Here is a 16,447-nt window from a genome sequence, read left to right as displayed (position 1 = left end):
TCGGGTGCTTAAGATTAAGATAACATTGGAAAACCCAAACATATCAAGGGTAAAATAGTGATAAAATGAAAAGTTTTACAAGGCCCATCTGGTTCCTTATACTATTGTAATAAATTAGTCAGTGAGCTAAATTTCAGGGAGGCTAAAGGAGTTTGCTCCAAGGCTGAGTGGAGCTCAGGGGCAATGCCAGTGGTCCCAGTGGCCAAGAAGAATGGGTCTATCAGGATCTGTAGTCACTTTAAGGTCACCATCAACCCAGTACTGAAAGTAGATCTCTTCCCAGAATAGGGGATATCTTTGCAAACCTTTCTGGAGGAAAATAGGTTAGCAAAGAGGACTTAGATGAGGCCTGACTACAGATGGAGATGGAAGAAGAGTCCAAAGTGTCTCTCACTATAAACACTCACAAATGGCTTCATCACTATAATAGGCTTATTTTTGGAGTAGCATCTGCGCCTGAACTCCGATAGAAAGCTATGGGCCAGGCACTCAGTGTCACCAGGATGACATCATTGTTACCGGTAAAGATGACAAGGATCATCTCAAGACATTATTAAAAAGAGTAGAAGATTATAGGCTCGGAGCGTAAGGCAACAAGTGTGAATTCTTTAAACCCAGCACCACTTAATATGGTCACACCAGTGATGCACAAGGATTACACAAGTGAGCTGAGAAAATTCAAGCAGTGGTGGATGCTCCAAGGCCAAAGGACGTGCGTGTCACAGTTGTGGTCCTTTTTAGGATTTGTCAATTACTATAACAAGTTCCTGCCAAACCTGGCTACTGTGGTCCATTCCTTGAACTCATTACTACAGATCAGAAAGAAATGGCAAAGGACAAAGCAGTATGAGATGGCTTTCCAAAAGGTAAAGGAAATGGTGACGTCAGACATTCACACATTATGATCCACATTGTCCAGTGAAGCTTACCTGTGCTGCCTCGACTTTTGGTATAGGGGCAGTTATGAGTGATGGAAGTGAATGTCTCAATGCCTTTTCATCACATTCCCTTACCGCCGAAGAGGAAAACTACACACAGATAGACAGAGAGGCCTTGTGTCTGGTTCGGGTGCAAAACATTTCAACCAGTACTTGTATGTGAGGGAGTTTACCCATACGTTGATCATCAGCCACTGCTGTCTAGCTTCAATCTGTTGAAGGGTGTTCCACTAACAGCGGGAGCACAAATGCTGACATGGGCTCTGTTTCTTGGAGGACATAATTACAAAATCAAACTGTAGAGGACGAATAATCATGGACAAACAACAGGAATTCTGCAGATGCTGGAAATTCAAGCAACACACATCAAAGTTGCTGGTGAACGCAGCAGGCCAGGCAGCATCTCTAGGAAGAGGTGCAGTCGACGTTTCAGGCCGAGACCCTTCGTCAGGACTAACTCATAATCATGGAAATGCTGATGGATTATTCTACTTGCATTTGGAAAAGGAAATATCTGAAAAATTTACAAAAGAGGAGACTCCTCTTGACCTAGTTTCCATAATGCAACTCAAAAGTCTTCTTCTTACGGTAGAGATGATCCAAAGGGAAACCAGAAAAGACCCCACACTGCCTCAGGTCTACATGGCAACCCACAATGGCTGGAATGTGCAGCAGAACTCCCAGTTCCTCCATTTTTACCAGCACTGGTATGAACTTGCCCTTGACAGAGGCTGTCTTATGTGGGATTGAGAGTTGTTGTACCATCCAAGCTGAGAGCCAAACACTGGGAGAGCTATGTGCTAGTCATCTAGGGGTGGTCAAAATGAAAGTATTGGCTTGAAGCTCTGTCTGGTTTCCTGGGGTAGATTGGCAGATTGAGCAGCTTGCTATACGTTTTTCAGGAAGCCAACTGATCCAGAAGATACCAAGAGTAGCACCACTCCATTCCTCAGAATGGCCTGCATTGCCCTTGCAGAGGATCCTTATGGACTTCGCCAGACCTTTCATGGGCTCAAATTTCTTGATAATGGTGGTTGCAGCTACAAAGTGGCCAGAAGTGTTGCCAGTAGACTCCACTAGAGCCTTGCGCACTCTTGATGTGTTGAGAAGCCTCTTCTCAAGGACTGGTATTCCAGAACACTTTGTCTGTGACAATGGACTACAGTTTGTTGCAGAGTAGTTACAGTCATTCCTGAAAATGAATGGACGAAGACATGTTACGTCTGCATCATACCACTCAGCTGCAAGTGGCATGGTGGAAAGCTTTATCCAGTGTCTATAGAATGCACTACACTAACACTGAATTAGAAGCTTGCCAATTTCCTTGTTGCAGGTCATAATGCAACATACTCCATCACCAACAACTCACAAGATAATGCTGCTCCTGGGTTATCCTTTGCACTGATGTTTGGATCTCTACAAACCCAATCTCAGAAGGAGGATGCAGGACAAACAGCTGAGACAAATTGAGGGCCTCTCGAACAAGAAGGTTCAATGTTTCACTCTTAGACAAACAATACTGGCATGGGACTACAGAGGTGATTAAAAGTGGGTACTTGGAAAGATTAAGGACATAACTGGACTGCTCTCCTACTTCATGATTTTGTCTGATATCATCTGGGGATAACTCATCAGTAACAGTTGAGGAGAGCAGAGCCATTTGTTAGAGAAGAATTGTGTTCAGAGATGTCAGAACCACTTCCTGTAGACCCAGAGTCACATCCTACAACCACCATGGAGGATGCCCAGAACCTGAGATTGTTTCACAGCCACAAGTCTCTCTTGCTAAGAAGAGAAACCACCTACCCCCCCCCCCACCCCAACCCCCTGGTCAGGAAAGACATTATAAGACATAGAAGCAGAAGAGTAAGAAATTAGATTAGATTATGAGGACACACAGTCCTCTTTTATTGTCATTTAGTAATGCATGCATTAAGAAATGACACAATGTTCCTCCAGAATGATATCACAGAAACACAAGACAAACCAAGACTAAAAAAACTGACAAAAACCACATAATTATAACATATACAACAGGAATTCTGCAAATGCTGGAAATTCAAGCAACACACATCAAAGTTGCTGGTGAATGCAGCAGGCCAGGCAACATCTCTAGGAAGAGGTACAGTCGTCGTATCAGGCCGACTGTACCTCTTCCTAGAGATGCGATGCTGTCTGGCCTGCTGCGTTCACCAGCAACTTTGATGTAATTGTAACATATAGTTACAACAGTACTGTATATATAAGTTGAACATTCTATATTGATTTGGAGTTTGTAGCTAAGCAGGGGGACTGTTGTGTATTTAATGTTTTAGTAAAATTTGAATAATGTATATATGTATAGTTTGATTAAGCGTTCTTTGTTGACATAATTCATTAGCGTTATACCATATGTCTTTACGCCGCCATGTCATACGCGTGTGCCTCACTAAAAGTAAAAATGGAGCAGACTTTTTTATTCCCATCCTGTATTTTTCTTTTGATTATTTTTGGACATTATGAAACAGAACAGATTACCACTCTTCACCCTGTCTAGACCATTCCTGATTTTGTTTACTTCAGTGAAGGCTTCTTTTATTCATGCCTCGGCCAAGCTAAGCTAAACAATTCACCTTCATAACTGATGTACTGCAGCTTTGGTGACATTCTCATAAATCTCCTCTGCTCTCTCTTTAATGCTATCACATATTTCCTTCAGTGTGGGGAATCGGACCATTTGCAGTAAACTTGTTGTGACTTAAATAATGTTTCACATAGCATCAGCACAATATCCCTGCTGTCAGATTGTTAGTGCTTTCTCAACCTGTTCTGATGCTTTCAAGGAGCTCTGGATTTGCATTCTAAAGGAAATGTTTTCAATTAAAATGTACCTTTACTCTTTCTTTATTATTTTCTTTCCCTTTACATATCTACAAAGCACCTAGGTTTTCCTTAATATTGGTATATTTTTTTCCTACACTTGCTTTGGCCTCCAAATGTTCTTTCTAATTTCACCCCTGCTCTTTCAAATCTGCTGGAGGCTTTCTGCAATGTTGAATTCCTGTTGCCTATTTCAAGCTTCAAAACAAGCAGATGCAGCAACTCTAGCAACTTAAATAGATTTAACGAATCCTTTTGAGGGCGGCGCAGATCACTGCTAAACATGATGTATCCCATGAACAGAAGGCATTTTTTAAGTTATGGAAGGAAACAAAAGCTCAAGAATGTAGGAGGTAAATGTATTTTGAGATGATTTGCTGGCCAGCAGGAAAGAGAGGAAGCACAGATGGGTTTATCTGTCAATAATTGTTTATTGTTGTCACATGTACTAGATACAATGAAAAGCTTTTGTTTGCCTGCAGTCCAGCAGATCATTCCATGCAGCACTAAATTGAACCGAACTGAACTGAACTGGACTGTTTCAATGACTTTGTGGTTTGATGTTTTATATTCCGTGTTTTTTTTTACTCATTTTGTTTTTGCCTTTTGTACGATTTGCTCTTCTTTTATGCGTTAGATGTTTAATGTTTTTGTTGAATGGGTTCCATAGTCTTTTTTGTTTCGTGGCTGTCTGTGGAAAAGGCAAATCTCAGGGTTGTATACTGCTTACGTGCTTTGATATTAAATGTACGTTGAGTCTTTGAACACAAGTACTTTACATTGGCATAGTACAAAAGAGGAAAAAGGCAGTATGTAGGAAATGGTCTTACTGTGACAGAGAAATTAAAGTACAGTTAGATAAGGGCCATAAGAGATTAAGGGCTCATCTTTAACATGATCAGATGTAACGAGCGATGTGCCGCAGGAATTATTGTTGGAGCCTCAATCTTTTACAATTCATAAAGTGATGGAGTTTGAAGATATGGTTGCAAAGTTAGTTAATAGCACAGAGCCTAGAAATACACATGAATTAAATAAGTGAGCAAAGATATGATGAGTGGAGCTGACATGTCTATCCACGGCCTCCTCTACTGTAAAGATGAAGCCACACTCAGGTTGGAGGAACAACACCTTATATTCCGTCTGGGTAGCCTCCAACCTGATGGCATGAACATCGACTTCTCTAACTTTCGCTAATGCCCCAACTCCCCCTTGTACCCCATCTGTTACTTATTTTTATACACACATTCTTTCTCTCACTCTCCTTTTTCTCCCTCTGTCCCTCTGAATATACCCCTTGCCCATCCTCTGGGTCCCCCCCGCCTTGTCTTTCTTCCCGGACCTCCTGTCCCATGATCCTCTCGTATCCCTTTTGCCAATCACCTGTCCAGCTCTTGGCTCCATCCCTCCCCCTCCTGTCTTCTCCTATCATTTTGGATCTCCTCCCCTCCCACTTTCAAATCCCTTACTCACTCTTCCTTCAGTTTATCCTGACGAAGGGTCTCGGCCTGAAACGTCGACTGCACCTCTTCCTACAGATGCTGCCTGGCCTGCTGCATTCACCAGCAACTTTATGTGTGTTCCTTGAATTTCCAGCATCTGCAGAATTCCTGTTGTTTGCGAAATGTAAGATTATCCATTTTGTCATGATAATGGAAAAAGAGTATAGTTTCTAAATAGTGGAACTTTGCAATCTCTGAACTGCAAATGAATTTGCATGTGCTAAGGCCACGAATTGTCAGGACATTGTGGGCCTAATTATATCAGAGAGTCAGGATGTCAGAGAGCTTGGAAACTACAGTGGCTTCAGTGGGTTGTAACATCTTGGTTCAGGAGTTGGGAGCATCGAGGATGAAAGGGTTGAAGGTTGTTGTGGAACCTGGTGAGGTTGGAGTGTTATTTGGAAATAATTTTACACTTTTTTGTGACTTCAAGGATGCTAGGAAATGCTGAGTCATGTGCTTATAATCTAAAACAACTCAAATGTGGGCATAATTGCATTTCACCAAGAAAAGTAAAATGAATATCAGTTACATTTTGATGTAAAAGCAGTGTTATGTGCTCATATAATGCTGTTTTTTTTATGTTTTTATACATTCATAAAAATCCAAAATGCATGGTATTTGGGATTGTTTGATGATGAAACGTATTTAAAAAATTAATTCTGTAGTGTTTATCAAGACCAAGTTTCTTCTTTAAAAGTTTATTGATTACAGTTGAAGTTAACATCCCAGCTGACATTAGCACCTTTACCTTTTCTGGCTGATCTGATGTCTTTTCCAGTTTGTCATAATCTGCTTTGTGCAGCCTTGTCTCTCTGAGAGTTTGCAGTATCTGCAGTTTCACTGGATGACTAGCGCTAATGGATGTATTTCATCTCCAACAAACTTTTGTTATCATGGTGCTTTAGTAGTTACTAAGTGTTCATTTCTATTAACTTCTTTTCCATTGTCATGTTCTAAGCAAACTTATTTGGTCAGTCTCTGGAAAATCATCTCACGGCCATTAAATCTGGCAACATTTCTCCAGCCACAAGTTCACCAGCTCCAGTTGCTGTTGGCTGCTTTTGATTAAAGGCATGTCTTAAAGGGAAGATTCTCTCTTCTAGCATTTCTTTCAGCTGCTTTTGGAAAGCATTTCCAGAGTCTTTGGAAAGTTGGTGTGAATCATAGCAGAGCAAAGAAAGGGGCAGGAACCCTGGCTGGCCAATCGTCCTCCATAAACAAGAGCAAAGGAGAAGAGGAAAGAGGTTATCTGTGCTCAGAGGCGAATGAAGTCCATTGGGTCATTAACAAGGCAATGTTGTAATGGACTGATTCCCACTCAGCTCCAGAAATATTCCACCTACTGCTAGGATACAATGACATTTGAATCATAAAATCATGAAGTTCTCTGAGTAACTTGCTAAAATCTCACTGACAAACAGCTGCACCACCAGACAGGTACTTGCTCATACTATCCATCCACATCAGTTATCCAACAACATCTATCAACAACAGTAATTAGTCACTACTTCTGTGCTCCAGCTCACTCTCACATTTATTTCATTTCAACACTCATTCACACATCCCACACACTCAGCAGATGTTCAGCAATGGCAAACACATTATGTCACTCAGTTGTACACTTCTTCTGCACAATGTGAGCTGCATTGGCAGTAGGCAACACCATTTCCCATGGTGATAGCCCCAGGAGTAGCAATGATGAGAGACTGTTGAAAGTGACCGTATGCTCATGTTAAATTCTCTTTATATCATTCTGCTAATTTGATTAAGGATATGGAGATGGTTTAAGGTTACGGGACTTCCTTGCTTTCTCTCCATACTATGATCACCTTCTTTTCTGCTTTAGGTCATAAGACCATAAGACATAGGAGCAGAATTAGGCCATTCGGCCCATTGTGCCTACTCTGCCATTTCATCATGGCTGATCCATTTCCCTCAACACCATTTTTCTGCTGTCTCCCCATAACCTTTCATCCTTGACTAATCAAGAACCTTTCACCTTCTGCTTTAAATGCACCTAGTGACTTGGCCTCCTCAGCTGCCTGTGGCAACGAACTGTGGCTCAAGAACTTCATCTCTTCTAAATGGACTTCTCTGTATTTTGAGACTGTGCCCTCTAAACCTAGACTCCCCCACCAAAGGAAGCACCTTCCTCACATCTATTCTATCTAGGCCTTTCAACATACCAGAGGTTTCAAAGAAGAAGGTTTCCCCCCCCAACCCTTCTTCTGAATTTCAGAGACAACAGGCCCAGAGCCTTCAATCACTGCTCATATGATTAACCATTTATTCTCAGAGTCATTCTTGTGAATTTCCGATGAAACCACTCCAATGTGAATAAAGGGCACAAAACTATTCACAATAATCCAAGTGAGGCCTCACCAGTGCCTTAGCCAGCCTCAGCATTACATCCTTGCTTTTATATTCTAGTCCTCTTGAAATGAATACTAATATTGCATTTGCTTTGCAACTCGGATTTTTAAATTTTCTCCCTGTTTTGAAAATAGTCTATGCTCTTGTTCCTTCTCCCAAAGTGAATGACCATACACTTCCCAACACTGTATTCCAACTGCCACATCTTTTCCATCCTCTTAATCTGCTTAAGTCCTTCTGCAGCATCCCTGCCCCTCCACCTATCTTTGTATTGTCTGCAAAATTAGCTACTAAGCCATCAATTTCATCATCCAGGTTGTTAACATACAACATACAAAGAAGCTGTCCCAACTCAGACCCTTATGGAACACACTAGTCACCAGCAGCCAATCTGAGAAGGATCCTTTTATTCCCACTCTTTACCTCCAGCCAATCAGCCAATACTCTATCTATGATAATATCTTTTTTTGTAATACCTTGGGATCTTACCTTGTTTAGCAGTCTCGTATATGGCAACTTGTCAAAGGCTTTCAGAAAATCCAAGTACACAACATACACCAATTCCCCTTTGTCTATCCTGCTTGTTATTTCAACAGATTTGTCAGGCAAAATTTTTCCCTTAAGGAAAGCATGCTGACTTTGGCCTATTTTGTGATGTGCCTCCAAGTACCCTGAAACCACATCCTTAACAATCGACTCCAACATTTTCCCAACCACTGACGTGAGTCTTACTGGCCTATAATTTCCCCTCTTAAAGAGTGGAGTGACATTTCAAATTTTCCAGTCCCCTGGGACCACGCCAGAGTCTATTGATTCTTGAAAAGTCATAACTAATGCCTCCTCAATCTTTTCAGCTACCTCTTTCAGAACTCTGGGGTTTAGTCCATCTGGTCCAGGTGACTTATCTACCTTCAGACCTTTCAGCTTCCCAAGCACCATCTCCCTTGTAATAGCAATTGAACCCACTTCTGTCCCCTGACACTCTCAAACCTCCAACATACAATTAATGTCTTCCACAGAATACCATTTCCTTGCCCTCCTTTAAAATTTCTCCTCATCATGTTCCAGCAGTGCAATATCTACTTTCGCCTCTCTTTTACTATTTATATTTCTAAAAAACTTCTGTTATCATTTTTGTTATGAATGGCTGGCTTACTTTCATTTTCATCTTTTCCCCCTTATGGTTATTTCAGTTGCCTTCTGTTGGCTTTTAAAAACTGCCCAATCCTCTAACTTCCCACTAATTTTGGCTCTATTATACACTCTCATTTTTGCTTTGATGTTAAGTTTGACTTTCCTTGTCAGCTACGGTTACTTCATCCTGCCTTTAGAATACTTCCTCTTCTTTGGGATGTATCTATCCTGTGCCTTCCAAATTTCTTCCAGAAGTTCCAGCCATTGCTGCACTGCCATCACCGCTGCTCATGTCCCCTTCCAACCAACTTTGGCCAGTTCCTCCCTCATGCCACTGTAATTTCCTTTACTCCACTGTAATACTGATACATCTAACTTTAGCTTCTTCCCTCTCAAACAGGAGGGTGAACTCTATCATATTATGATCACTGTTACCTGAAGGTTCCTTTACCTTATGCTCCATAATCATATCTGATCCATTACACCACACCCAATCAAGAATTGTTGATCCCCTAGTGGGCTCAAACATAAGCTGCTCCAAAAGGCCATTTTGGAGGCATTCCACAAATTCTCTCACTTGGGATTCAGCATATTGAAATACCCCAATACTAATGTAACATTGTGTCATGCTTCTTGTAAGTCCTGCTGTAATTTGTAGACTAGTTCCTTGCTACCATTTGGAGGCATGTAAATAACTCCCATCAGAGTCCTCTGACCCTTTAACTGGCCAAGAACTAAGCAGCAAGACATTGAAGAAGACATAAATGCAAGAGATTCTGCAGGTGCTGGAAATCCACAGTGACATATTCAGAATACATCTCATCATTTTACCTGATAAGAATGCTTAGACAGATGCCAGAGAGATTGCAGAAAATGTCAGACTTAGAGAAGGTCCAGGTCTAATATTATGCAAAGTAAAGAGACATGAATGCATCTTCTATATCATGCAATGCCTGTAGTCTCAATTTCCTTTTAAACACAGCACAAGGGCATTCTGTCAGCCAGCAACTGTGTAACACTTGAGAAGAGACTAGCAAAGATTCACCGCCCTTCTGTGAAGAAATTCCTCCTCATCCCAATTTTGAATGGCCAACCCATAGAACCATAGAACTATAGAAACTACAGCACAGAAACAGGCCGTTTGGCCCTTCTTAGCTGTACCGAACCATTTTCTGCCTAGTCCCACTGACCTTCACACTGACCATATCCCTCCATACACCTCCCATCCATGTATCTGTCCAAGTTATTCTTAAATGTTAAAAAAGAATCAGCATTTACCATCTCGTCTGGCAGCTCGTTCCATACTCCCACCACTCTTTGTGTGAAGAAGCCCCCCCTAATATTCCCTTTAAACTTTTCCCCCCTCACCCTTAACCCATGTCCTCTGGTTTTTTTCTCCCCTTGCCTCAGTGGAAAACGCCTGCTTGCATTCACTCTATCTATACCCATCATAATTTTATGTACCTCTATCAAATCTCCCCTCATTCTTCTACGCTCCAGGGAATAAAGTCCTAACCTATTCAACCTTTCTCTGTAACTGAGTTTCTCAAGTCTCGGCAACATCCTTGTAAACCTTCTCTGCACTCTTTCAACCTTATTTATATCCTTCCTGTAATTTGGTGACCAAAACTGAACACAATACTCCAGATTCAGCCTCACCAATGCCTTATACAACCTCATCATAACATTCCAGCTCTTATACTCAATACTTTGATTAATAAAGGCCAATGTACCAAAAGCTTTCTTTACAACCCTATCTACCTGTGACGCCACTTTTAGGGAATTTTGTATCTGTATTCCCAGATCTCCCTGTTCCACTGCACTCCTCAGTGCCTTACCATTAACCCTGTATGTTCTACGTTGGTTTGTCCTTCCAACATGCAATACCTCACACTTGTCTGTATTAAACTCCATCTGCCATTTTTCAGCCCATTTTTCCAGCTGGTCCAAGTCCATCTGCAGGCTCTGAAAACCTTCCTCACTGTCTACTACACCTCCAATCTTTGTATCATCAGCAAACTTGCTGATCCAATTTACCACATTATCATCCAGATCATTGATATAGATGACAAATAACAATGGACCCAGCACTGATCCCTGTGGCACACCACTAGTCACAGGCCTCCACTCGGAGAAGCAATTCTCTACTACCACTCTTTGGCTTCTTCCATTGAGCCAATGTCTAATCCAATTTACCACCTCTCCATGTGTACCTAGCGATTGAATTTTCCTAACTAACCTCCCATGTGGGACCTTGTCAAAGGCCTTACTGAAGTCCATGTAGACAATATCCACTGCCTTCCTTTCATCCACTTTCCTGGTAACCTCCTCGAAAAACTCCAATAGATTGGTCAAACATGACCTACCACTCACAAAGCCATGTTGACTCTCCCTAATAAGTCCCTGTCTATCCAAATGCTTGAAGATTCTGTCTCTTAGTACTCCCTCCAATAACTTACCTACTACCAACGTTAAACTTACCGGCCTATAATTTCCCGGATTACTTTTCGATCCTTTTTTAAACAACGGAACAACATGAGCTACTCTTCAATCCTCCGGCACCTCACCTGTAAACAGCGACATTTTAAATATTTCTGCCAGGGCCCCTGCAATTTCAACGCTAGTCTCCTTCAAGGTCCAAGGGAACACCCTGTCAGGTCCCAGGGATTTATCCACTTTAATTTTCCTCAAGACAGCAAGGACCTCCTCCTTTTCGATCTGTACAGTTTCCATGATCTCACTACTTGTTTCCCTTAATTCCATAGACTTCATGCTAGTTTCCTTAGTAAATACAGATTCAAAAAACCTATTTAAGATCTCCCCCATTTCCTTTGGTTCCGCACATAGCCGACCACTCTGATCTTCAAGAGGACCAATTTTATCCCTTACAATCCTTTTGCTCTTAATATACCTGTAAAAGCTCTTTGGATTATCCTTCACTTTGACTGCCAAGGCAACCTCATATCTTCTTTTAGCCCTCCTGATTTCTTTCTTAAGTATTTTCTTGCACTTCTTATACTCTTCAAGCACCTTATTTACTCCCTGCTTCCTATACCTGTCATACAACTCCCTCTTCTTCTTTATCAGAGTTGCAATATCCCTTGAGAACCAAGGTTCCTTATTCCTATTCACTTAGCCTTTAATCCTGAGAGGAACATACAAATTCTGCACTTTCAGAATTTCTCCTTTGAAGGCTTCCCACCTACCGACCACATCCTTGCCAGAGAACAACCTGTCCCAATCCACGCTTTTTAGATCCTTTCTCATTTCTTCAAATTTGGCCTTCTTCCATTTCAGAACCTCAACCCTAGGACCAGATCTATCCTTGTCCATGATCAAGTTGAAACTAATGGTGTTATGATCACTGGAACCAAAGTGCTCCCCTACACAGACTTCTGTCACTTGTCCTAACTCGTTTCCTAACAGGAGATCCAATATTGCATCCCCTCTAGTTGGTCCCTCTATATATTGATTTAGAAAACTTTCCTGAACATATTTTACAAAATCTAAACCATCTAGACCCCTAACAGTATGGGAGACCTAATCAATATATGGAAAATTAAAATCCCCTACCACCACAACTTTATGTTTCCTGCAGTTGCCTGCTATCTCTCTGCAGATTTGCTCTTCCAATTCTCATTGACTACTGGGTGGTCTGTAATACAATCCCACTAATGTGGCCATACCTTTCCTGTTTCTCAGCTCCACCGATAAGGACTCAGTAGACAAGCCCTCTAATCTGTCCTGCCTGAGCACTGCTGTAATATTTTCCCTAACAAGCAATGCTACTCCCCCACCTTTCATTCCCCCCTTATTTTCCCTAACCCTTACTCTTGCCTTATTTTCGATATTCTTTTCCTTAGTTCTGAACAACACTGACAAGGGAAACATTAAGTCTGCATCCATCTGTCAAGTCCATTAAGAATTTGTGTGTTTCAATGAGATCATCTCTCATTTGTCTAATCTCTAACAGATTTTGGCCCATTTACTTAATCCCTCCTCATACAACAAGCTTGTCATCTCAGAAATTAGGCCAATTAAGTGTTTTGCATGTTTCTTCCTCAATCAACAGTTCAGGCTCCAACCAATTGGTGAAAAAAGTCTTTCCACAACATGCTTCAAATCATGTGGTCCCTAAAACACTTGTCAAACATTTCCCCTAGTTTCCTAGCCAACTTGAGATCCAACTTGCCAACAACCCTTGAATCCCCAGGGCCTTCATTTATCTGCTCAACATTCCTTTCTTTCATAATGTTTGTACCAGGGGAACCTACAAAGTTTAATTTGTCAAGTAGTTTAAGTTGTTCAATATGCAATTCAGATTCCCAGTCAAAATTCAGAGGAAATTAGCACCCATATCCATTTTCTGGGTCGTGTATCAATTATTCTGAACTTTGTTGTCGCAGTGCAGGAACTAGAAGATAGGGAAGCTGCAACAGAAGAGGAATGCAAAGATGAAATGAGACATAACTTGAAACTTGGGATCACACTTATGAACTAACAAAGCTTGGTCATTAATCTGTTTTTGACACCCGGTGTAGAACACACTGCATTGTAAGCATTGTAATGCTAAAATGCAAGAAGCACTGACAGAAGCCTTGTCCCTTTAAAAAGAGTGTTTGCAATTATGAATATTGGGAAAGTTGACATGTGTTGCAGCTTCTATATTTGTATAGGAAATTATCTTGGGAAGGAGACGAGTGGTGAGTGAAGAGTGGATGAGGCTGCCACAGTGGAAACCAATTTGATGAAATGCTGGAAGGGCAGGGAACAAGAATCTCTGCTTGCTGGAAGCATCACTTTGTAAGTGCAGTAAAAGACATGGTATGTATTATGTTCGCAAACACGAGGAAATCTACAGATGTTGGAGTTTCAAGCAACACACGTAAAAGTTGCTGGTGAATGCAGCAGGCCAGGCAGCATCCCTGGGAAGAGGTACAGTCAACGTTTTGGGTGGAGACCCTTCGTCAGGACTAACTGAAAGAAGAGCTAGTAAGAGATTTGGAAGTGGGAGGGGAAGGGGGAGATCTGAAATGATAGGAGAAGACAGGAGGGGGAGGGATGGAGCCAAGAGCTGGACAGTTGATTGGCAAAAGGGATATGAGAGGATCATGGGGCAAGAGGCCTAGGGAGAAAGAAAGATTGGCAAAGTGACACCTTATATTCTGCCTGGGTAGTCTCCAACCTGATGGCATGAACATTGACTTCTCAAACTTCTGCTAATACCCCACCTCCCCCTCGTACCCCATCTGTTATTTATTTATATACACACATTCTTTTTCTTCTCTCCTTTTTCTCCTTTTGTCCCTCTCACTATACCCTTGCCCATCCTCTGGGTTTTCCCCCCCTCCCCCTTTTCTTTCTCCCTAGGCCTCCTGTCCCATGATCCTCTCATATCCCTTTTGCCAATCACCTGTCCAGCTCTTGGCTCCATTCTTGATGTCTCATGTGTGTAGTTCTGAATAATCTACAGTGGACATACTTCGAGGTTAAGAACCCATTAGGCACAAATACTTTACATGGATAATCATTTGTCGAGGCTAAAGGGTTAGAAGGTGACACGAATAGAACCATAACATGCTTCTGGGAAGAATGAAAGGTGTGAAAAATAAAGCAACATTCTCTCAGGCACTTTTGACTATAACCATTACTAGAGAAGAAATATTAGCATGGAAGTTGGCAAGCAGGCCAACTTTAAGTGGTGCTCACCATTAAAATGTTGGGCCTGCATCGAGGCATGAAGCCACACCACAGTGCAGTTGGATGTCTTGCGCACTGTGAAAATGCTGCCTGCTCCAGCCCTTATACTTCTGAAGGATTATATGAACACACTCTTAACCATGATGTAACAACAACGGATTCTCTTTCAGATATCTGGGAGTGTTCCACTTGCTCGATGGATATCATTTAGTGATTTTCAGATTTGAAGTTGTTAGCTATTATATCAAATGGGATCATTCAATTTCATCTGCAAATTCAAGGTTATCCATTTCACATTCACTGACAATGGATGTTTCGTGTACTTTGAAGAATGACAAGTTTCATGTGATGTTTTGCAAACCATATGATTTTGTGATCATGGATCCTATTCAAATGGCTACATTCCATAGAGAGTTGCTTAGATGCCTATGTGGTTATCAAGTTTCACAAGATCTACATCCCCAGGCTATAAAGGCATAGATATGAATTTCATGTGTTTCTCTGCATTAGCTTTCATGCTGTTTTTCTTGGCTTTCTCATACTTGCAGAGTTGTTGATCAACTATCATGTGGGTATCTTTGGAAGATATGTATACATAGGCTGTGCAAATATTAGTATAATCTGGCAGAATTCCCCTGGTGAATGCAGTATTGTTTTGCTGTTTTATAAAAAGCCAGGATTTTCCTCCAGGATAAGCAATATTGATCTTTTTTACTATTTGGACTCACATAAATCTCCATAGTTTACTACTGCTGCAAGGCCAGCAAGCAGAAATTTTTCAATTTGTAAAAGTTGACTGTGCTGTTCTGCAACCTTTACTTCCTGGCTACTGGAGTTGGGATAGACATGTTTGGATGCAGGCATTGCATATGTGATCTTAACCAAGTGAGGAGCTAACAATGTGTCAATAGCAGAAGGACGTCATTGGCGATTACATCAAAGCGCTACACCGATGCCAAGAACTTCAAGTTGTTCTTCAGTTCTATTAAAGAAATCTACAGTCCACATATACCAAGCACCACACTTCTCCTGTCATCAGACGAAACAATACCAGGTGGTGAGAACACTTCAGCAGCCTGCTCAACAGGCCCTCTGATGTATTCCAGGCTGCATTTGGCCAGATCCCACAGTAAACCTTTTGCTGACACCCTCGAACTTCCTCTTACATGGGATGAGGTCAAGAAAGCCATTGATTGAACAGGCTATGGAAAATCCCCATGGCAGGATGGAATCTCCACTGGGATCTTCAAGTCGGCTGATCCAGTTGTAAGCAAAACCTTCCGCAACATTCTTATGTGCAGTTGCAAAGAAGACATGCCTAAAGACTTTAAGGATACCATGATCACCCTGCTCTTCACAAACAAGGAGAACAAAGCTGATTGTTGTACTTACTGAGGCATCTCCCCCTTGTCTATTGCGGGAAGGTTCTGGCCCATATAATTCTCATCTGCCTAATCACCAGTATATCAGAAGAGGACCTCTCTAAGGCACAGTGTCATTTTCCCTCCAGCCATAGTGTAGGGTAACATAATTGGGAGAAATGCACATAATTCACAACCACTGACGTTGAGATGGGGTTTCACTTTAAGAGTTTGCTCTGATGTGATGACATTATTACATAAAGAGTTTTAGCACTCTTGTGCTTAGGTTTTGGAGTTCAATAAAATGTGTTACGGGTTTGTTTAAGCATAAAATGCCTCACTTCATTTTAATTGCAAAAACCTACATTGGTGATCCGAAAGCTCTAGGTTTGATTCCAGAGTTATTGAACATGTTGGACAATGCAGTTGCTTTGAAACTGCCGGAGTTTTGGGAGCAAAATGCCGTCACTTGGTTTGTACAAGCGGCAGCACCAAACTCTCAGCTACTCCACAGCTGCAGGAGTGGTGAGTTTGCTTGAAAATGATAAATACCAATCACTGAAAATTCACCTTTTGC

The sequence above is a fragment of the Mobula birostris genome, chromosome 25 (assembly GCF_030028105.1).
Source record: "Mobula birostris isolate sMobBir1 chromosome 25, sMobBir1.hap1, whole genome shotgun sequence".
Classification (NCBI taxonomy): Eukaryota; Metazoa; Chordata; class Chondrichthyes; order Myliobatiformes; family Myliobatidae; genus Mobula; species Mobula birostris.
Note: the sequence above shows the minus strand (reverse complement) of the source record.